Source organism: Pyrus communis, chromosome 13, assembly GCF_041283825.1.
Source record: "Pyrus communis isolate YQ-2024b chromosome 13, ASM4128382v1, whole genome shotgun sequence".
NCBI classification, from domain to species: Eukaryota; Viridiplantae; Streptophyta; class Magnoliopsida; order Rosales; family Rosaceae; genus Pyrus; species Pyrus communis.
Window position 1 is genome coordinate 16,684,814 of NC_142577.1, and position 23,644 is coordinate 16,708,457.

At 36.6% G+C, this 23,644-nt stretch overlaps 1 non-coding gene and 1 pseudogene across 2 annotated transcripts; one reads left to right on the forward strand and one right to left on the reverse strand.

The window, feature by feature from the left end:
- Positions 1-6,241: 6,241 nt before the first annotated feature.
- LOC137736115 (serine/threonine-protein phosphatase PP1 isozyme 3-like) lies at positions 6,242-9,530 on the reverse strand (annotated as a pseudogene). The gene is made up of 6 exons (XR_015955256.1): positions 9,293-9,530; positions 8,937-9,031; positions 8,338-8,515; positions 7,209-7,770; positions 6,909-7,121; positions 6,242-6,381 (listed from the first exon to the last, which is right to left on the reverse strand). The product of XR_015955256.1 is annotated as a serine/threonine-protein phosphatase PP1 isozyme 3-like (transcript).
- Positions 9,531-18,720: 9,190 nt separating this feature from the next.
- LOC148691854 (small nucleolar RNA SNORD36) lies at positions 18,721-18,797 on the forward strand. The gene has a single exon (XR_015955398.1). It is a non-coding gene; the product is annotated as a small nucleolar RNA SNORD36 (small nucleolar RNA).
- The last annotated feature ends 4,847 nt before the right edge of the window (positions 18,798-23,644 follow it).

Genomic DNA, 23,644 nt, shown 5'->3' on the forward strand with positions numbered 1-23,644 from the left:
GCTACATGACTTGAAAATAGACTAAAGATGTAAAGAAAGAAGTAAAACTCTAGCAAGATTCAGGTTATGATGTGCGAAATAATGCTAAAGGAGTCTACGGGAGGAAATCAAGGTGGTTGGGCATATCAATAGAATCATACCACATGGTGGCAAAGCTGTAAGAGTTTAGATCTCAAGGATCATATACAATGTTTGGTTCGAAGGAATGCTCTGAGATTGTAGTTGAAAAGCTAAAGGTTTTGCTAAAGAGCAATTGGCTTTGTGTTGAAAAACAGTTGGGTTGATTGAATAATGACTCAAGATTTTGTATAATCGTAGAGATTGAATTGATGATGCCCGTCATCTTGAAGGTTGTTGGTCTTATTTATAGGCAGTGGAGAAGGAGTAATCTCGATCTTATTGTTGAGCTGGAGGATGAGTAGATCGGTCATTTGACACTTACAATAACTACAATTCTTGGTTGGTGGCCTTCAACTGTGTCTTGTGGTAGTTTGCACAATTGTTTCCAGTGACAATAGCTTGTCAGAATACGCCCAGGTCTGTTGTCTGCATGGTAATCATTCTTCGTGGATAACCTGTCCGAGCACTCGGACCAGCTAAAGTGAAATAGGTTGGTCATCCAAGCCCTAGGAAAGGATCCTGCATTGGGCTAGATTGGCCTCATAGCAAGCCTCATTTTTGTTTATAGCCCCAACAATGCCCCCAAGTTTAAGTAAGTTGTGAGGAGGCCTATTTAAATTTGAAGAAGAATAAGTTATCAAAAGTCGTGTGAAATAATTTGATTGCCACCACCTTTTGATAATTTTGAATTTTGATGACTCGTTTTCTAATCGCTGTAGCGGTTTAATCATAAGGAAAACTAATAAAAGAGTTTGAAAGCTTTCAATTTTAACGATAAGGACAAAATAAAGGATAAAGTGAATAGTACCATGATTGACTTTTTAGTATAAAAATATGGTTTTTCGTTAAAGTGAACAGTACCGAGAGCTTTTCGTTAAAGTTCCCTTAATCATAACTTTCTTGAGAATGGTTTGCACTTGCCCCAGTAACTCTTCCTCCTCTCAATTCGTGTGAGAAGTAAAAGGTAGAGTAGTGGAAAGTTGAAAACTTTCTTACCCTTTTCTGAACGAGTTCCTAATTTCCAATTTTCTACGAAAAAGTTTCACTTTCCTTCCATACTTTTGCTATGGCTCCCAAGAAATCTACTTCCGATGTTGATCAATTTGAAGACGAACTATGGAGATATGGGCGATGCTTGGCCCGTTTTCAAGAAGAGTCATTGTCCAAGGCTCGCTCTTGCGTTAAGCTCACTTCATTGCCCTCTTGGGCTTGTTTAATTAAAACCATGTCCAATAAGTAAGGTTCTAAAAAACGTTAGGCGCTAGTCAGGCAACGAGATGGGGCCTAGCGCCTAGGTGGCTAGGCGAGACTTGGACGGATTTAAGTAAATTTGATATAAAATTGATTAAATTTACTTTATAATATATAAATGTTATGTTTTTCTTTTAAAATAATATATATTATAAAGCTGTTATTTTAGGGTATTTAATATATGTGGTCTTAAAAAGGGAAAAGAGTATAAAATAATACAAAAAATAGATAAAAAAAATAAAAAACGATACTTGATTTAGGTGAGAAAAAAAAGAAAAGAAAAAAAAAGAATATAAAATAGTGATAGGAAACCGGGCATTGCATTTAACCAAAACAGGGATGGTGGGACCAAAAAAACTCATCCGTCCATTTAACTTAGAAAAAGAAGATAGTGGTCCTCATTTGTCCATCTTCTTCTTCCTCGCAACCCTGCAACATAATTTCTAGATTCACAATTTTTTTTTTTTCAGACTGTGGTGACTTAACTAGGCCTACTAGCCTCTACCTAGCCCCACCCAAACCTTCATAACTCCGCCTAGACCTGCCTAATTGCGCCTAGCATCCGCCTAATACATTTTCTGATTTTGGGCGGTAGGTCTCCAACCAACGCCTATGCCTATTTTTAGAACACTGTCAATAGGCCTAAACAATAAATTCAATATAATTACCAATTAATTATATCTAATCATCTTGGTTAACGTTGCTAGAACTACCATAGGTGTGTGACTTAGCAGGGCAATGAAATTAGATAATGAATTAATTTAATTCCACAAGCCATGAGTGTCACTTAGCAACATTTTATGGCTTTCTGGATGGATTAGTAGAAGTATACATGAAGTAATCATGATACTTTTTCTAACCTTGATTCTAGTTATAATGCTATTCAGTTTTTCAATCATCCATATCCCAATCAAGATTTATGTGATATGAAATTATGTTAAATCACATATAGATATCCATGATCACCATGATATATCTGTTCAAGTAGTTCTTACAAACATAGCTTGATATATAGTTACTCTAGCTAGAGATTTTTGAGATTGACCTTTAAGTGGCTTCAGGGGATCCCTGCTTCTATTGAAAAATTACTAGAAGGTGACAAATCCTTATTGGTGTTCATGTATCCCCATACTCATACATATGAACCTGAGTATCATATTACTGGGAAGTAGTGAGGGCTTTGAGGGGAAATCAAAGTTAAGCATAGGATATCTAAAATGCTTCAAATTTGAGAACTATTTGCATACTACAACCAGAAAATTTCTAACGTGTGACATGTAGTAAACATCCATACGTTTAAGCTTCTTGGGCAGTCATTGTTCAATGAACTTGTTCAATAGACAAGCACCTGTATATTCATCACGTGTCCAACACGCGTAGAAGGAGATCATGCTAATTTAATGTGATATACATTGGCCTTTTCTAATAGTCAATGTCCAATTGACTTTCCAAATGGCTAGGAACTTTATTTAAGAATTAAGTGACTATGGAATACAAGTCACCCTACCCTAACCTCATTGCTTGTTGATGACATTGCTTCCATACCTTAAATTATGGACGCATCCATAGTATATTATCTCCATAATATAAAGCCAAACTCATGAATGAATTAATCTTGCACTTTATTAATGAATTAACATGAAGTTGTTACATAATATCTAATATTGCAAAACTGGTTTTTAGCACACAACTTCAACAATCTCGCACTTGCCCAAAAGCTAATGCTCACAATGACGCACACCAAAACTATCTAGATGTCAATCAAGCAGCTTCTATGTTATCGCCTTAATCAGTGATTAGGTTCACTACATTTTATGCAGCATTAACTCTTAAACCTAAACCACCTTCTTCTTCACAGATTCTATAATCTTGTAATTAACGATGCTTTTTTATTTTTGTTTTGATGATTCATGAAATCGTAGTTCCTTGGATTGAGCTAATGCCCCATTTTAATCACCCAATAATATCATTAGTGATTCAATAGTAGGAACATTTACAAGTCCAGTGATGAACTTCGTTATCCAAAACAACTTTTCGATTAGCATTGAAGCAGAATCATATTTTGTTTCTCAGATGGAGAGCGTTATGCACTTCTGCATATTGCTTCTACAAATCATACTTTATCTCTCTCTCTCTCAAACTTTTCTCTCATTTTTTATCTTCTCTCCACTCATGGCCTCTCTCCATCCATGACTCCTCACCTCACCACGACCGCCAATTTCTTCCCCTCCTGATGTCGCCCACTCAAAAACCTCCCACTCTCCTCCTGCAACAGCACTTAGCAACCCAACAAATCAACCCTAACACAACCTCCATGCGCTTTCCTCCTCAGCCTCACCGCAACAGCGGCGACCATCCCTTCCACTCCACCGTGTCGCTCCGAAAATTAAGGCGGTTCAACTGGAAGAGCGAATGCAATAATGGTGCTACATTCTCTTCGCCCAGGTCGTCCACCCATGGTTCGATTGGCCATGACCAGGTCCTCCATTTTCTCAATTTCTCTAATTTTTTTAATTAATTTTTAAAATTATGAATAATCGTAGCGATAATTCGAAGTTGTTGTCCGTGATTCTTAATTTCCGAGTTGATAGTATTTCGATTTCTAAATCTGATATGTTTTCCTTTCATTCAAGTTCTTCTCGTATGGTTAGGAATCTCACTCTCGCTCTACTCACCAATTATTTAATTTCGAAAATTTGAATTTCTTTTGTTCATCTCTTATTAGAAATTCAAAATCTAGGTTTTGGTATTTATCCTTTGAAAGTGCTATGCAGAACCAATATAAGAAATTTGCGTCCTACGGTAACTGAAGATGAGATTGAGGAGGAGTTCAAAAACTTCAGTCAAATTATACATGATGAGGATTGGCAAGGTTCTATTGTCTCTAAAACTATGAACTAGATCGGAGCTAAAGTAGAAATTGGTGCATGCAGGAAATTAGAGTCTACCACGCTTTTGTTAAATATGAAGGCATTGCTGGCGTTCACAATGCAATCAAGGTTTTATTTTTTTTGTGATAAGTTGTTGATCAAGTTTTTTTCTTGGGAACTTTAATAAAAAACTCTCAGTATTGTTCACTTTAACGAAAAATCACATTTTTACCCTAAAAAGTCAATCCTGGTACTATTCACTTACAACACATTTTTGTCATTTTCGTTAAAACTGAAAATTTTTAAACCCTTTTCATTAGTTTTTTTTTTTTTTTTTTCTTTCGTTTCAAAATGTTCATTGGATTCAGGCAAATTTCCTGTTATTTGTTGAAATTCCTGTCAGTTCTCATATATAGTTATGCATCTATTGCAGATTCTTAAGGCATACTGCATTTGTCTTTGGGTATTCAATTGTTAGAGAGTTCCCATACTTGCACTATTGTCAACATTGATGAACTATCTGCCTTCTTATTTGCTTTGTTATAATTTTTTGGGTTTGTGCTTGTAATTTGTACTTGTATATTTAAATATGTGTGGGGTTTGGTGTTGTGGCACTTTTAAGGTAATTTGGTTGCAGATGAATGCCTGAATATTTCAATGCCAAGTGTTATTTGGATATTTTGTTGACTAGGGTCAGTTATTAGACAATCTCTATGGGATTCGGTATCGAGAATTAAAGATCATTCCATTAATATTCAGTTAATGTGGATTGATGGCCTGTTGTTTCTTCAGTCAGTTACCTTTATTAGGAGGTTATGTTGTCTTTGGGGCATAATATTAGAATACAATATAACTTTGATTGTAGTGTTTTCCTTTTTTGGGTGTATCTTGTGGATTGCTGGTCCATTGCTGTTGTAGTTTGATGTTTAACACATTTTAGTACTTTATCAGGCTTCTATAAAAGCATTATTTTTATAAAGCGATGATCTGTGCATGGCCTGAAAGTGTGTATTTCCCTGTTCCTTGTAGGCATCTCTAATTCATTTAGCTGGAAGGCAAGTTTACATTGAGGAGCGGAGCCCAAACAGTGCTGGAGTAGCAGCTCGAAGACGTAAGTGCTTAATTTCATTATCCTTATGATTAACATCTTTGATGTTGCAAATTTAATGATGTCAGACTATGGCTGCATGATGAAATTCTTAAATACTATGTGTTGGAATAACATGACTGTAAGGTGATGTATCATAGATGTTGGGTGAAGTCCTGGAGATGGCACTTACAGTTGTGTTTGTCCTAACGTTGGCAGTTGCTGCAAGGAAGTGGTGTTGCCTTCATACTTGATAGAGTATTTCATACTTGATAAGTAGTTTCATATTTCTTACTTGATAGATAGTTTCATACTTGATAGATAGTTTCATATTTCTTTGCATAGCTCATTGATTTTAATTGTGATTTTTTTATGTAATTATTATATTGTAGTAAATGTGTAATCTTGAATATAAATATTATATTATATTGATTAAATAAAAATAAATAAATAAATAAATAAATAAATATATATATATATATATATATTTTTTTTTTGAAAATTCTTTTAAAACGGGCATTGGTCGTGGTCATTTTATAATCCACAACAGTCATAATGCACACGTAGTGTTAGATCTCAGTCTACCATGGGCACAATTCGTGGTTGTATCACACCATAACCTCATCTATCATTTAGTGCTCAATAGACCTTCTAAGGACAGGCACTATTTCGTTCTTTGAGTAATTTTAATGTACTCATCTGTCGACTGAGTCTTACAACTATTATTTTACATGAAATGCAAGACCCAAACAATCCACCCAAAAACACAAAAAGAAAAAACTCACTCTTTTTCCAACTTTTTGCCCATTGCTCTTTCATAGGGTGGGTTTTATAGTACTAGTCTCCACTGCATACAAGGGCATTGCATATGTTCCTGGGAAGATCTTCTGCACTCTCCAGCTGAAAGAAGTTTCGAATTTGTGTTTTTGTATTGAAAGAAATTAGAGGACTTAAAACAGTTAAACTGGCACGTTACGTCTTTCCGAACTAAGGGAGGTGCTTTCTTCAGAAATCTCCCATCGCAATACCTTACACCATTGCACCAAGAAACGACTGGAGGTAAAGAAAAATGCATATCATAACAATGGAAGACAAATCTCATGTATAAACTGAGAGTTAATAAAGCGCATATAATGTCAAAATCCAGTAAAATATGCAGCCTACAACATAACAAGGAAGAAGGAAAATTTGATTGGAGCTCTCATTAGCTTTTTCAAAAACTGTTAAATTAAGGCCTTATCCCACTAAGTGGCTGTAAAAAGCCTAAAATATATGGTTTGTTTATCCCATGTTTTCTGTTGGATTCAAGTAAATCCGAGTGTTTTATTAGAGTCTCTTTCAAAGTCTTCCTAGATGTTTCTCTACACCTACAACCTCTATCTTCTGTATATGTAGAAAACTCCACAACTAACCAACTCAGATGCTTTTCTAGGCTCAAATCAGCATGGACGACAGTTGGAAATTTTGCTATATAATTCTCTACTTTTTCATCTGTTTCCAACAAATACAAAAATATAAAATGCTACGATGGTTATATACTACAAAGTAGAGGTTCGTACATAGGGTGAGATGAATGGTACCTTGACTTTCAATGGAGTACCGGCTGACCTGCAGCTCTACTCCCATAGCTAACTTGCCTTCTTATCAGGCTTAAATTTCTGGAAAGAGCGCTTGGGAGACTCATTGACACTCATCATTGCGCCATCATTGTCAAACTCACCACAGTAATTAGGTGCTGAAAATATTGTCACAAGTTTCGTATCCCCAAAGAACTCATATCCATCTTTGACAACCTGCAAATATAAATAATATCTAATAAGTGGAAGGAGTTCTTGGTTGTATGGTATTGGAAAATTCTGAAATGAAAAGATATTTCAGACCTGGTGAGCTCGACAAATCAAATCTAGATCATGCTTCTGTAGAAACTCTGTTACTCTATCAGCACCGAAGGTAAAAGGAAATTCCCCTATCATTTGGTCCCCAACCTTCAATGTCTTTGCTAGGATCGGACCACAGGAGATCACATAGCAAAACCACTATCTGGGACATCAGTAGGTCGCTTTAAAGTGTTGATCTGATTTAAATTGTTTAACTCGGGTGATAATCCACCATGCATGCACAGTATTTTGTCTTCAAGGAGAGCTGCCACGGGAAGGCAGTTGAAACAATATGTAAACTCTTTCCAAAGTCTGACATTGAATCTTTGTTTACACTCATCATAAAAGCCATATATTCTGTTTATTGAAGCACATTCATGGTTACCCCTCAGAAGGAAAAAATGCTGAGGATACTTTATTTTATATGCAAGGAGAAGGCATATTGTTTCTAGGCTTTCCTTCCCATGATCTACATAATCCCCTAAAAACAGATCGTTGGAGTGAGAGGGCCATCCACCATACTCAAAAAGACTCAGAAGGTCTGAATACTGGCCATGAATACCACCTGTGCGACGTAAAGAAACTCATATGAGGATATCAGATTAGTTTTCTCCTCACCATATGATGTAAAGAAACTCATATGACGTAAAGAAACTCATATGAGGATATCAGGCTGGAATAATGGTTCATACCCTCACCATGCATCACCCTATGCAACTGATCACAATTCACATATTTTTACCCATAAACTAAATGGCCCGTCACTTGTCATCTAACCATAACAAAGGATTCAAGATTGAATTTTTCAAAAGCAGAGGTTCTAACTTGATCATTTGTTTATTTCCAGCACTGCCTTAGAAAACATATCTGAAGTGACGATGTATACCGATGTTCTTCACCATTGAGTTTTATGACATATTTTAGCATTCTTGATTTCTTGTCAGTCACTCAAAGATGGAAACACACATTATGCATCTCCATATTTGATCGCAACCCAAGCCAACCAAACTTATCCGGACCTATAGATCCAACCTCAAAATCGATCAAAGTAAAAGTAAAATGAAATAATGAAAATATTAAATTATACAGTAAAATAAGAGAAAACAGAGGATGTGGGTTGAGGTTAAAATACCACAAATCTTGATAGGAGCATCAAGCTCCAAAAGATTAGGCTGCCTCAGAAAATTATCCTTGGAGACGGCACAAAGCTGCTTGATCTCACTCTCCTGAAGCTGCACTTGCTTCCCTGGTTTGCACTTGCTTCCCTGGTTTATCAAGAACCCCACGTTCCATCTCTTAAGTTTTTTTTTCTTGAATTCACCCACCAGAATAAAAGAAATCAAATTTTCAGAAACCAGAGAACAAATAGAAACCAGAGAATAAAGGACACTGCCTTGGCCTTTCTGGAGCTCCAAAAAATTTTCATTCCGTGGGGGGATAACAAAAAAAAAAAAGCAAGAGGGACTGTAAAGAAGGGACCTGATGGGCAGCCTGAAACGAAAAGCAAAGAATATGTTCTTTGAAATCTTTGGTAACAACTGGAATATCCCTAATCGGAGTTCAATTCTGCATTTTGATTCCGATTACCTTTACGTAAAGGTGCCATTAAAATATGTCGTAGCATTAGCTTTACTATTAAACCAGATAGACTCCATCTCGCCCCTTACCCTCCCAAACAAACCCTAACCTCAAACTGCCATGTGCTATGGCTTGGGGCCGGTGGCAGCCCACCCCTTTCTCCTTCCTTTTCTCCTTCCTTTCTTTCCGTTCTTCCCTCAGCCCTGTCTTCCCATGTGCCGCCTCCTTTTCCTCATCTCTCAGTGTTTCTACATTTTGTTACCTCCACCGACCACCGTCATCCTCCTGCCATGTCCGGTGACGAATAATGGTGTGTGGTCACCGGAGGCCAAGGCTTCGCGGCATGCCACTTGGTCCAGTGCTGATCTGATTCGATGTGTTCCGGGTCAAAATCGTCGACCTCGGATCCAACAATGAAAACGACATTCTCTCTGAATCTCTGTGCTCCGGCCACACCCTTTCCCCTTCCCACCGTTGTGTTCAGTTGTTCATGGCTTCACACCTCCTACCCAGATTCGGGTTCTGTCCTTCTCGAGGTTTCTTCCTTGATTGGGGCTGTTGGTGGGTTGAAGCCAGTTCTGCAAACTGATTCGGTATAATGATTCCCTCTTCGACTTTTTCTGAAGATGCGCTGCCTCTGCTCTCAGATTTGTTGCAGCGCCACATTGGTCGAGTATTGCATTGCCTTGGGCGAGCAAATCTGACGGTTCCACCGCCTGGGCCGCTATGTTTTGGTGGTTGCCCCATTGGAATTTTTCAGATCTAAAAAATGTTTGCAGCTCCGCTGCTTTGTTTGACTTGTGGATTTTGCTGATCCCGTTTGTGCAGTATCGCAATGGTTGCCTTTGCCTGAGTTGTCCTATCCGTCCATCGGATTGTGCCGTGCTGCGGTTCCCTTCTCGGAGTAGTTTAGTTTAGTTTTGTCTAGTTCTATTGTCTCGCCTAGTGTGTGTTGTAGCCTCGCCGCAATGATGGCCGAATTTGGTTTTCGATTTGAGCGATGAGTTATATGGTCTAGCATGCAAACAATTACCTCTATGTGATCTCGCTTCTGCGATGATTTTATATGGCCCCACTATTCGGCAGTGACCGTTTGGAATTCGCTAATACAAATCTGTTATATCTATCACTTTGTGATAGATTTGTAGGGGTCGCCCTGACGGCGGAATATATCTCCCGCTCGCCCTCTCTGCCCCCCTTCCTTTCGAAAGGAGTCGCAGTCCCAACCAGATCCTCCTTTCGATTTTGGTGAAGCCCAGCTGTTTCGTTCAGCCATCCATCCTATTCGTTTCTCTGTCCAAGAAAAAGGTCTGGAAAGATGGTATTCCTTGTTGAAACAATGTACTTCTGCAATTTTGTTGTTACTTTTTTTTCCTTTGAACTGTATTAGCAATTTTATTTAGTACAACGGATTTGAATACATTTGTAGGCAATTGCACAGATGATTATCTAATTGGCATTAAGTTGATTTTTTGCAACAAGTTAAGTTATTATGGTTCTTTGACAAGTGATGGTTTTAACATGCTTCAGACAGTGAGCACAAATGAGTGTCAGGGTTAAAGATATATGGTAGAAACATTAAACCGCCGGTCTCACCCTTGGGAGGCATGAAATCATTTTTGAATCAAAAAGCAAGCATCCATTACTACAGATAGAAATACTGCATGCAGTGCCATAAGCTGTATAGCCTTCATATTTCTAGGTTTCATGGTAGTACTAAACTGATCCAATGCTCTCGTTGTGTGTGCGCTTCCCCATTTTCTTGTATTGGCTTTGTGTATTTGCCCGAGCTTCTATCGAAGATTAAACATGGCTATGTTTTTACTACAAATCAATTTGGATCGTCATGAATGTAAAAAAATGCTAAATGAGTTAACTTGTAAAGCAAGTAAACCACAACCACCAAGCCAAGCCTATGAAACTTCTTTTATCTTTTTAAACAACACAACCACCAAGCAACTGGTACACTCGTCGGAGAGCCGCGTCTCATAGGATTCATAAAGCTTATATATTCAATATCCAAAACAAAAGGCAACTTAAACTCTAAAGCTTATATATTCAATATTCAGCTCCAAAAAGCAAAGGAGAAAACTTCCTTTTTTTCTTTCAAAAACTGAAATATCGAGATTTGAGGAACAAGAACACAGTAACAGATGCAACCTTAACAAACTGAAGTCGACCAAATCTATGACAAACCAATTTTCCAGTCAATGAGTCGTGATGTGTAACATCTTCTAGTCGTAGAATCACAACATTTTTACTCTTTTCTCTGATTGTCGTATCTCACAAAGATACATCTGAATGCTTTCTTGTCAAACTTGCTATGTGGATAACTTGGAACAAATATGTAGCACACACAACCAAATATTCGAAAATAGCTAATTGTATCCCACAGTTTCTCAAAGGGTGAAACAAATTCTAACCTTGGTTGAGGAAGCCTGTTGATCACATGAGCTGCAGTTCTCATATCTTCAGCCCAAAACCTTCCTGGTACATTCTTGATGAAGGGAATGATCTGGTTCAATTGATTATGTATATGTCAAATTCAATTACAGCATAAACTATGGTAAGTTCACATACATAATCAATTGCGCAAGGACATAAACAAATATGATGATGATGGGCAGTGACATTTTGTATTTGTAATAAAGATAGAATGTGATTCCTAAAATAATAATATATGAATGAGAGATTATATTCACACATTCTAAATTACTTTCTCCACATTCTTTTAATTTTTTAATATTTTTTTATCAAATGTTAGTGGTGTGTAGAATATCAAGAAATATTAAAAAAGCATAATATTACATCACTTGCAGCTCGTATTTTTATATGCGTTGCTAGCTTAGCATGCATCCATGCAGTACTTAATTGGATGAAGGAGGCTAGGGATGGCAATTCTAACCGATAAACTCGATAACCATGGATAATCGCCCGAATGGAACGGATTTGGGTATGGAAGTTTGGGTATATTATGTAAGATTTTTTTGATAATATGAATTGTAACAAAACCATGTTATTGTATATGTTATGAAAACCTAATGGACTTATATTATTTATGGACTTATTATTTGTGTTTTAATCATGATAAAACACTTAAAAGGGAAGTCACTACTGCATAAATTCAAGAGGATGAGTAGGTTACAAACTCTACTCATCGTGACATAATTGCACCCACGATGGATGGAACAGTTATGGTTTTGTGCGATAAAACTGCTGCATGGTCTCTCTTCTCGGACACCAGTTCAATATATACATTCCCCATCGTTTGTAGAACGTATTTGAGTCCCAGAGAAGAGAAGAACACAACCTTTATTCCCCATAAGTTTTTGTAGTAAACTCACTACTGCAAACCCTACTTTTATCAGCATTATATTGTTGCTTGCTTTCTGATCATTATGGCAAACTCTGCAAGTAAGTGTTGTGTGTTCTTATTTGTTTATATTAGTGTGATTATACTAATCCATCATATTAGCATGTAGTCCAAATATTTAGTTGATTAAATTTCAGTTCCACATATAGGGGTTTACATGTGGTATCAGAGTCGGTCAACTTTAATTTTGGACTCATTTATGATTATATGTTTACTTTTGCAATTCTTTTCCGCTGCATAATTTGATGATATCATCTGGTTTAAGTTATGTTTGTGATATAAACACATTTCCATCATGCTGTGTCCAATTTTTTATTTATTTTGGGACTTTCATCACTATCAAATATATAATCATACTTGCTGCACATTTTTATGGCAACACACTGTCATATTATCAAGAGTTATAATGGTATTGTTCAATGATTTCATGAAATATTTAGTAGAGATCACCAAAGTGGTAAGACTACTGTTTTGATTTCATGAATTTCAATAAAGACGAACAGTAAGCAATTTATAAGCACTAACAAGTAAAGTATTTTCCAAAGAAACTATTTACTGGGATTAGCTATAAGTTGATGTATAGTGAGTTATGAAACCAGAGACATATATATGCTTATTCTTGTCTAAAGACATTACTTTATATGTACTTTGGTGTTTATACTTGGCTAAGGAAAGAATGAGATTAATGAAAATGGGAGTACTGCATATTTAAAATTTGATGATTTTGAAGCTTGCATTGACTATTTTAAAGGAAAAACCATTGCATCAGTTAAGAAGACTAGTTCCACTCGAAGTCAAAGTCTACTAGAAATCATTCACACCAATGTTAGTGGTCCATTTCCAACAAGGACGATTTGTGGCAACTGTTACTTTGTCCTCTTTATAGATGACTACTCTAGGTACACTTATGTGTATTTGATCTCTAAAAAATCTCAAGTGCTCAATTGTTTTAAAATTTATAAACTAGAAGTGGAAAAACAACTAGGGAAACAAATTAAAGTAGTAGGATTAGATAAGGGAGGTGAGTATTTTGGAAGGTATACATAAATGGGACAACAAAAAGGACATTTTGCTTTATTCTTGCAGCAAGAAGGGATTCTAGCACAATATACTACACCAGGAACACCATCTCAAAATGGTGTTGCAGAAAGAAGGAACTGCACTCTTAAAGACATGGTTAGAAGCATGTTTTTCACAATCACAACTTCTAGAATTCTTATGGGGAGAAGCCATTAGGACTGCAAATTTTATTCTCAAAAGGGTGCTAAGTAAAGCAGTTGAATCAACACCTTTTGAATTATGGACAAGTAAAAGACCAAGTCTTGCACACACCTGGGGATGCAAATGTGAAGTACGATTGTATAATCCAATGGATAAAAAGTTGGATCTCAGAACTACAAGTTGTTATTTTGTAGGCTATCCTGAGAAATCCAAGGGTTTTAGGTTTTATTCCCAACACTCTCACACAAGATTGGTTGAAACCAACAATGCCAAGTTTGTGGAAGATTCTGGTTTATATAATTCTCACTAAAGGAACAACTATACCTATGAAGAAATGGAGCAATCGAATAATAATGATGCAACACCTTTGGTTTTGCCAATAACCATTCCCTCAAACACTTTATTTTTCTCAGCAATCTCAAGAACCAAGTGCTCAGCATATGGATCCACCACTGCCATTGCAGACCACTACACTTGTCCCTATTATTAAGACTTCAACATCTCAACAGTATACTTCAAACCAAAATGATGCAGGCTCTTCCAATCCTACAAAAATTGTACATTCCACCATTAAATTGAGCATATCATAAAGAACAAAAAAACTTGCATTATCCGGTGATTATGTGACTAACCTCAATGAAATGGAGCATGATATAGGTGATAATGATGACCCTACAACTTTTATTGAAGCTATGCACAGTTTATAGGCTACATTATGGTATGCTGCAATAGAAGAAGAATTGAACTAGATGGCATAAAATGGTGTTTGGAGTTTGATTGAGGGAACTAGTGGCATAAAACCAATTAGGAATAAGTGGGTGTTCAAGACTAAGGGAGGCTCCAAGGGCAACATTGAACGGCACAAGGCTTGATTAGTAGCTAAGGGGTTTACATATAAACAAGGCTTGGATTACTGTCACGCCCTAAATTAAATTTACTTTTATTTTTTTTTCCGGGCATGAATAAAAAGAGTAACTTAAAGGTAATAACAGGTGACTGGGTTGAACTAAAACGTTTCATTAAACAAAATAATTTACATAGTCATTACACATAAAAGAAAGCGACTAGAACTCCTTAAAAAGTTTAAAACTATTTATGAGCAGTCTCTTTCTTCCAAGTTAGCCACTAGATTCCTGTCTCATCTCCTGTAACACAACTAATAAGGGGTGAGCTAAAAGCTCAGTAGGGGCCCAAGGCCTCAAGTGATTAATATTATTAATGTTATGAATGTTTTATGAGTAATGTAATGTAAGAACAAAACTTCTCTTCTACCCAACCCATTAATCTATATATTGAAGCAACCAGACCTGCATGTCCCATACCATGCATTTAACCACTATGGTCCCGAGTGCTTTAATATATAGAATAACCATCATCAACTAACCCAAGTTCATAACCCCTTTTGCTAGCCATCTTATCTGATTCATTGATCTCTAGCCCAAATCACCCACATCGACAATTCCCGTCGATATCCTATTCTACTGTGCACATCGGGCTTGCCTAGAACTAGTTTCACAATGAACAGACTCAACTACACAAAAGCTAATCTCCACATTTTCCCACAACATAAGTAACTCCTTTACATCGTTGACAAATGATAATGATCATGCCAGCATATAATATACCACATAACAAATCACATCTAAGTCAATAGTTGGATATATCTCAAAGTTCACATAACCATATTTCACGAAATACAAGTAACAAAGACAATCAATTAATTCCCCAAATTCCCCTACCTCAAATCCTTACTTCTTACTCCACGAGTACTTCTTTTGCTTATCTCCTTTATCTTTCTCTTACACACTTTTTACATAGGGTATGTATTACATGTCGCCAGGAAAAGAGCAAAGATGGAGCATTGCTCCTATTTATACCATAACTAAGGCGGCAACCAAGTTGTCTCGTTGGTTTATAATTTTCTCTACAAACCACCCCACTTGCTTCCACCATTCCACGTTAGCTATAGGCTTCATTTGTCATCACATAGCCTTCAATAGTCATCACCCTAAAGTGCTTACTAAGCACCTTAACAACACCGAATGATAACACCTAAGCTACATATCACTTTCCACTAATCATTCCACGTTAGCTATAGGCTTCATTTGTCATCACATAGCCTTCAATAGTCAATTGGCATGGAATTATAACATGAGGAGATGACACCTAACTAGGTGATTAAGCTAATGATTAAATGGTAGCAATAAGATGTGTCAACTTTGAATTGTGGAGCTACACGTCCAACCCAACATGGTGCTTACAAGTACCTTAAAAAGGATAGGAGATAAGGCCGTATGGTAAGCTTCACACGTCCACCTTATAAACTTATGACTAAGCATAAGCATGGTTCTAGGGCTTAACTAAGAAAAATATTCCAAAACTTAGCCTCAAGTCTAATAAAATAAATAATAACTTAAACATAGGGCTTTCACCAATATAAAATACGGTTTCTCACAATTACACATAGACTTTTGTCCAGTTTCAACCAAGGATTCCTTCAGGATCATCATTGCCTTCACAACTCATTTCAACCTTGAGCTTCATCAAATGGATGTGAAGACTGCCTTCTTACAGTATGCATATTTTGTTGTTTCATGATACTCATGAAATATTTGGTATGCAGAACTACTAAAAGATACAGAGATGTATTAAAGGAGACCAATTATATGTAGAAGGATAACTGGTACCATTGAAGCTCTCTACTAAAGTTCCTTGATTTACTACATCATCACTAACTTCGATTAGTTTGTAATTCTAGAGTACTTATGCAATGATTGTATACTATTTTTTTGAGTTCAACTGATAAGTTGGTAATTGGATGTTAGAGTCATTATGAAATTCGTGTCTATAAGTCAGTGATCAACATGTTTTCTTAACATAATTTGCATATGGTTTTAGTTACACTCATGTGGGAGATTGTAAGACTTTTTCCATAATGTGAGTTGTAACAAAACCATGTTATTGTATATGTTATGAAAACCTAATGGACTTATATTATTTATGGACTTATAATATGTGTTTTAATCATGATAAAACACTTAAAAGGGAATTCACTACCGCATAAACACAAAAGGATGAGTAGGTTAGAAACTCTACTTATCGTGACATAACTGCACCCACGATGGGTGGAACAATTATGGTTTTGTACGATAAAACTGCTGCATGGTCTCTCTTCTCGGACACCAGTTTAATATATACATTCCCCATAGTTTGTAAAACATATTCGAGTCCCAGAGAAGAGAGGAACACAACATTTATTCCCCATAAGTTTATGCAGTAAACTCACTACTGCAAACCCTACTTTTATTAGCATTATATCGTTGCTTGCTTTCTGATCATTATGGAAAACTCTACAAGTAAGTATTGTGTGTTCTTATTAGTTTATATTAGTAATGATTATACTAATCCATCATATTAGCATGTAGTCCAAATATTTTGCAACAGCTTGAGGAGGAACAAGATCACCAGAAATGAACTGTTGAGGTGGGCAGGACTGAGCAACAACTTTGGAAGTGATAGGAACTCCAGAAAAGGAAAGTGGAGACATGTATGGAAATGGAATTGGAATGATAGACTGATGTGTAAAAGTGTTGGGATGAGATAAATGGATTGACTGTGATGAATTAGACTCAGGTGTTGTTCTTTGATGTAAAGAACTAACAAAATTAATAAACTTACCTTCATCAAAAACTACATGTCTAGAAACAAGTAGTTTGTTGTCCTTAAGTGAGAAATAAATAAACTTTTTGTATTGTGCAACATATCCTAGAAAAATGTACTCAGTGGTTTTGGATTCTAATTTGTTACTTCTATAAGGTTTCAAAGATGGTAACACAAACACCCAAAAATTCTCAAACGATTAACTCTTGGTGGAACATGGTATAGGGATTCAAAAGGTGACTGCATGTCTAAAACTGAAGTAGGTATCCTATTTATAAGGTAAGTAGCAGTAGCACATGCATGAAACCAAAATTTTGATGGTAAGAAAGCTTTGTGAATGAGTGTTATAGCTATCTCTACTCTATGTCTATTCTTTCTTTCAGCTAACCCATTCTGCTCCAGGGTACAAGGACAATACTTTTGATGAATGATACCTTTATCCCTAAGAAATTGTTGAAATTGACTGCTAATATACTCTCATCCACCATCACTTTGCAAAATTTTGACATGAGAATCAAATTGATTTTTAACAAAGGCAAGAAACTGACAAAAATATTGAAAACTACAGCTTTCTTGATGATAGGAAATATCCAAGTATACCTAGTACACTCATCTATAAAAGAAACATAGTATTTGAACCTTTCTATAAACAAGCTAGATGCAGGACCCTACACATTTTGTGTGTATTACTTCAAAAGGTAAAATGGACTTTGAAGCAACAACATGGAATGGTAACTTGGTGAACTTGCCTTGTAAGCAAAAAGCACAAGTATAAAAGTTTGTATTACAAGGAAGACTAATATTTGATTTCCTAAGAGCTGCAGTAACCACTGAGTATGTAGGATGACCTAACCTGCAGTGCCACAAGTCATTTGACACTTTTTGACTAATGAAAGCAACTGGAAAATGAGCTGGAGTAATAGAACCTTGAGACTTTAGTATAGGAAGAGGATAGACAGGATGGTTACTCAGTCCTTGGCAGAGCATTTTCTTAGTGACCTTGTACTGTATACAGAGAGAACATTCATCAATAATACATCTACATTTATTGTCTCGACATAACTGATTCATAGACAATAAATGTTGAGAAATTCTGGGAACATGTAAGACATAATTAAGCTTAAATTAATGTGAAAGAGTATTAAGACAAGAAATGCCAATATGTGATATAGCTAAACGTTCACCACTAACACTAGTCACAGTCTCATTAGATGGATATGGTGTAGCCATTTGCAGATTGGAAGGGTCCGAGGCCATGTGGTTAGTTGCACCTAAGTCCAAGACTCAATACTCTTGCTAAGGAGCATAAGGAGATAGACCTGATCTCACTTGCATAGCAATAGGTTGATTAGAGCTGGAATGAACCATCATGGAAGGATGATATACTGGTGCCATTGCAGGAGGATGAAACTGTTGCGGTGCTGATGGATTAAACTAAGGTATATTAGAAGATTGATAACCCTGAGAAGACTGTCTTCCTTAAGAGTGAGTGAAACTCTGAGATGGGGACATTGGATAGGACTAAAATTGAGAATTATTCCTATCAAAGTAAGTAGCAGTAGTATGACCCACTCTATGACAAATCTGACATCCATTTTGAAAATAGTTGAGTGCAGAGTGCCATTTTCAATCACAAATTTGACATATTTGCAAAGGATTGTAATTCTATGGTGAAGTTTGTTGTTGCCCTGATGAATGAAAGAATTCTTGAGTTTGTGATAGATGAGGTTGAAACCCTGAGCATTTTGAGATTGAGCACCATTGAATTGATAACCTTGTGAATTTTGAGAATATAACTTCTTGCCTTTCCCTTTAGTTCTATAATTGTTGCCTCGAAAATTGTTATATAAGCCAGAACCATTTTGAGAAACAAAAGCTAATGGAGATTGAGCCATATAAGGTAATGGTAACTATTGAAACCCTAGAGATGGCTGAAAAACTTAATTAGGCATCTGTGACATTGAAGCAAGAGACATTGTAGATCCTGAAACATTTTTAGATCTTGAACCTGATGACAATGGTAAGTTCTTTGAGCCAAAAGAACCTCCTTGATCATAACCAGACCCATGAGTGTTCATAGCAATCATCAATGAACTTTGTTGAGTTACTTCATCCAATAATGTAGCTTTTTTAGCTTTTAATTGAGACTGAAGTTCCTTAATAAAGACAAGATTCTCTCTACCTTGACTGACTACCTTAGTTGTGTTATAATCAAAAGGAAGACCCCTCAATGCAACTATCACAATATCTTCATTTGGAATGTGTACATCAACAGTATCTAATTGATCCCTAGAGTCTTTAATCGTCTATAAGTACGTGTCTATAGACTCGGACCCTTTCTTGATAATATGTAAATCAATCTTTAGCTGAACTATACTAGTTCTAGTGATATTAGCAAACCTTTCCACACAAATTAGTCCACATCTCCTTAGATCTTTGACAGCCAATCGCACAAGAAAGTGCAGAAGTAAACAATGTAGCAGATATTAAGGTCATCAAAGCCTTGTCATGAATTTTCCAAATCTTGTAATAATTAGATACAGATTGAGTATTATCAATAGTTTCAGTTTCAGAATCTGAATCCTCATACTTAGCCGGGCAATGAATTGTACCATCAACAAATCCAATTATACCATTTCCCTCTAAAAGTATATCTATAGGAAAATTCCAAGTAATATAATTGGAATTATCCAATTTAACAGTGATAATATTACCAACACTTGGAATTAATGAGGATATTGGCGATTGTGTAAGTGCTAACTGATTAAAAGTCACCATGATTCACAGCAAGACAAACAGTGTAGAAACTTGCGAATGAAGAAATCGCAATTGAAACAACAAATCAACAATCAGGCAGTAATTTCAACAACCAACAACTAATGCCATAGTACGAGCTAGATACAGCAACAAATTAAGATTATAACAAGAAACCCCCAAATGTTAGGGTTTCGTGAATCAACTTGCACACAAATCTGAGAACAACAACTTCATAATGCATAAACAAACCAGAGAGGTAAGCAATCAAGCAACGATACAACGATGATAAAAAAATACCGACAAAAAGCTCCAGAAATTGCCAGAAAACCTCCAAGATTCAAAGAGGCACAGCTCGACAAAGGCACTGTAAAATACCACCGAAACAATACAAGCAAAAAACGATGAAGACGACAATAAACACCGTAGTAGCAATGACGAAGACGAGCGGAAGTAGTATGATCGTCAATTGGAGGCGATGGCCATTCCTAGCGATGATACCATGATAACTTCTATGTAATCTTGCAAAGAAAGCTAAACAATGATATTGTAGAGAGAGAAAGCCAGAAAAAGCGAGAGAGAGAAAGAGAGAGAGAGAGAGAGAGAGAGAGAGAGAGAGAAAGAAAGAAAGAAAATTTGTTTTAACTGCATTTCATTCAATATCATAATTACAACAGCAACCCTTGTATTTATACCTTACAACCTCAACTAACTACCTTAATACAAAATCATTGAATTGATGACACTAGTCATGATCTTAGACATATATCAACTCTATTAGTTTCGGCCCCTTGGGAGGTTTGCCATCCAATTCAACTGAATTTTCCACTTCCAAAGTTGATTTTCTAGAACTGTCGCTGGTCTTGGGTTCCAAGATCATCTAATATGGCAGCAAATGTTTTAGCGTCGGTTGGTAATCCGGAGATGTGTGATGTTATTTGGGTCAATCGACCCCCATCTTCGCTGGTGCATGTTTTGAACAATGATGGTCTACCTTGTCCGCATTAAAATTGTATTGGCAGTGTATGGGGCGACGCTTTCACTTGGTTGAAGCGTCCTTTTTGATGTATCCCCCTACACTACTTCTGACATTGTCTGTTTAGCTTGGTGCTTACCTCACTGTAGGCTCTCTTGTAATATTTTGGCATCTTTGCCCTGGAATCGAATTCCCGGTTTACCCAAAAAAAAAAAAAAAAAAGTAGGAGGCTTGTGTGGTGGTTTATGAGGTGGTTTATGGGGAGGTTTATGGTGATCATCACCATGATCAGCAAAAGAACTAGTGCTGAGAAGTATCACACCCAGGAACATTGCGAGAAGCCATTTGGGAGACATTGTTAGGGTCGCTAGGGAGATGTGCGAAGTAGTGGCATATTTTCAAATATGGATGAGTGTCCAAAAAAATTTAAAATTGGAACATGGGTGGCCAAATTAAAGAAATTGTAAACACAGCCACTGTACTTCGAATTTCTAACCTATCTAGTCCAAGTTACATTTGCACTATCAAGCTACAACTCATCACATCACATGAAAATTAAGTCGCATCTCTTATTCTCTATGTTCATTTGTCATTGATTGTTGCAAGTTGAATTTTTATTTCTTTTTACTCTTAGTCCCCTATCCTTTTAGGTCGGGTTCCCACTGCCCCTAAGAGCTAGAGATTATGGCGGGGTTATGATTAATTTGTACACAAGAACCCATCAAAGTCACCAAATCCATGTGGGAACTCAAGAAACTGACAGTGGAAACTTATATTTTTCAACCAATATAAGACGATTTAATTAGACACGAAATAGCACTCTTTGGAAAGCAACGAATTTTGTGACCATTGTTCAATTCTATACATATTATTGTTGGAGCAAAAATTTAACTTAACATGAACCCTAAATCACATGTTATTCCATGTGAGTAAAAGAACTCTTCTACTCATTTAGAGACCTTTATATTCTAATGGTGATAGACCCCATATGTAGAACCCGTTCTCTATGAGCAGGGAATTCATTTATATGATGCAATGGTAGCCAACTTCCATCTATCATGGAGGGTTGGTTGTTCACCCGTTGCACCAAATCCCAACCGTGTATGGAGTGGCTTTAGAAGCACGTTGGTTGTATTTCCTCAATTATAGGATGTTAGTTTTGCATGTATTCAAACTCTAATGATTTGCATTTACCAACATATTACTTCTCCTTTATCACAACTAGTTGAGTCCACATAAGATTCTTACAATTATATACTAAAAGTGAATGAAAATGCATATAATGTCAAATTTGGTCCCTAAAGCATTGCATTGATCAATCATATAGATGATATATGGTCAAAGTTAAATAATATAAAAAGAACTATGTTCTAAGTTCAAACTTTCGCTTTCTTCTTAGTATAATTAAGAGTAGTAATATTGTTAATAATAACAAATATAGACAACGGAAAGTCTAGACATGAATTAATTTTAATTGCTGCCTCAAGATTTGGTAGGTGAATTCTGAACACAATTTTTTCATACGAGGCCAAAATGTTCTAAGATTGACAAAGGTTCAAAATCTTGTAAAAGATTAATGCTGAACAAACCTAAATCTCCATATTTGAATTGGCATTTCATTTGTTTTGTCTGTACCCACTCTGGAACTCACTAATCTTACTAACCAAAATGTACGTACGTATATTATAATATTATTTATCGATTGTTTACAAGTAACTAAATTTGAGAACAAAATAATCTCTACTATTATTGTAATCAACCGTCAATCACCCATACCATTTGAAAATCTCTACCAATTATTCGACATTCACGTATGAAACGAAATCAGCAAGATCTTACCAATTATTTGACATTCACGTATGAAACGAAATCAGCAAGATCTTGGCACCTGTATTTGCCGACAGATGCCTGAGACCATTATAAATGGCTGCCTAGGCCCTTCAGATCTTCCATAACCAAAAATCTAGAGATGATGATGAGTTACTCGAAGTCGCTTGTGCTATTGCTTGGAGTGGTGGTTCTCATCACTTCATCTCTAGCTCAATACAATGAGCAACCCAAGCCACCTACCTCTAGTCCTATTTACAAGCTCCCAGCTCCCATCAAGGAACCCCCACCCCCATTTTACAAAAAGCCATCACCACCACTAAAACCACCAACTCTTCCTCCTATTGTGACAAGACCACCATCCCCGTTTTACAAAAAGCCATCACCACCACTAAAACCACCAACTCTTCCTCCTATTGTGATAAGACCACCACCCCCATTTTACAAAAAGCCATCACCACCACAAAAACCACCAACTCTTCCTCCTATTGTGATAAGACCACCACCACCATCGCCTCACGCAAAACCACCAACTTCTCCATCTCCTATTTTGAGATCACCATTACCAAGTCCCCTGAAAAAGCCACTTCCACCACCTCATGCCAAACCAACAACTCCACCTCCAGTTGTAGGGAAGCCACCCCCACCAAAGTATTCGGGACACCCTCCATCGAGGAGTCCTCAAGAGCCACACAAGCCGGCGGCTCCATATAAGAAGCCTCCTCCATACTACAAGCCGCCCCACAAGCCCAGAACTCCACCCGTCCATCATTACTAACGAGTTAGAATAAAATGAGCTCTAGTCGATCGCTCGCTAGAAATAAGAATACCTCGGGACACCCCCTCATGTTGCAGCTGCTTTTGGTGTGACTTATAATTACTAGCTTTTATTTGTCGAAATAATTACTAGCTATTTTTAAGGAATTTTCGTATCTTCGTAATTTATCTACCGCCAGCTAGGTTCTTCTCTCTTAGCTGGTTGATCATACTGTCTTTTGCCTATATATGCAAAAATCATTTTCAACTGGGTAATGTTATAATTTAGGTTTT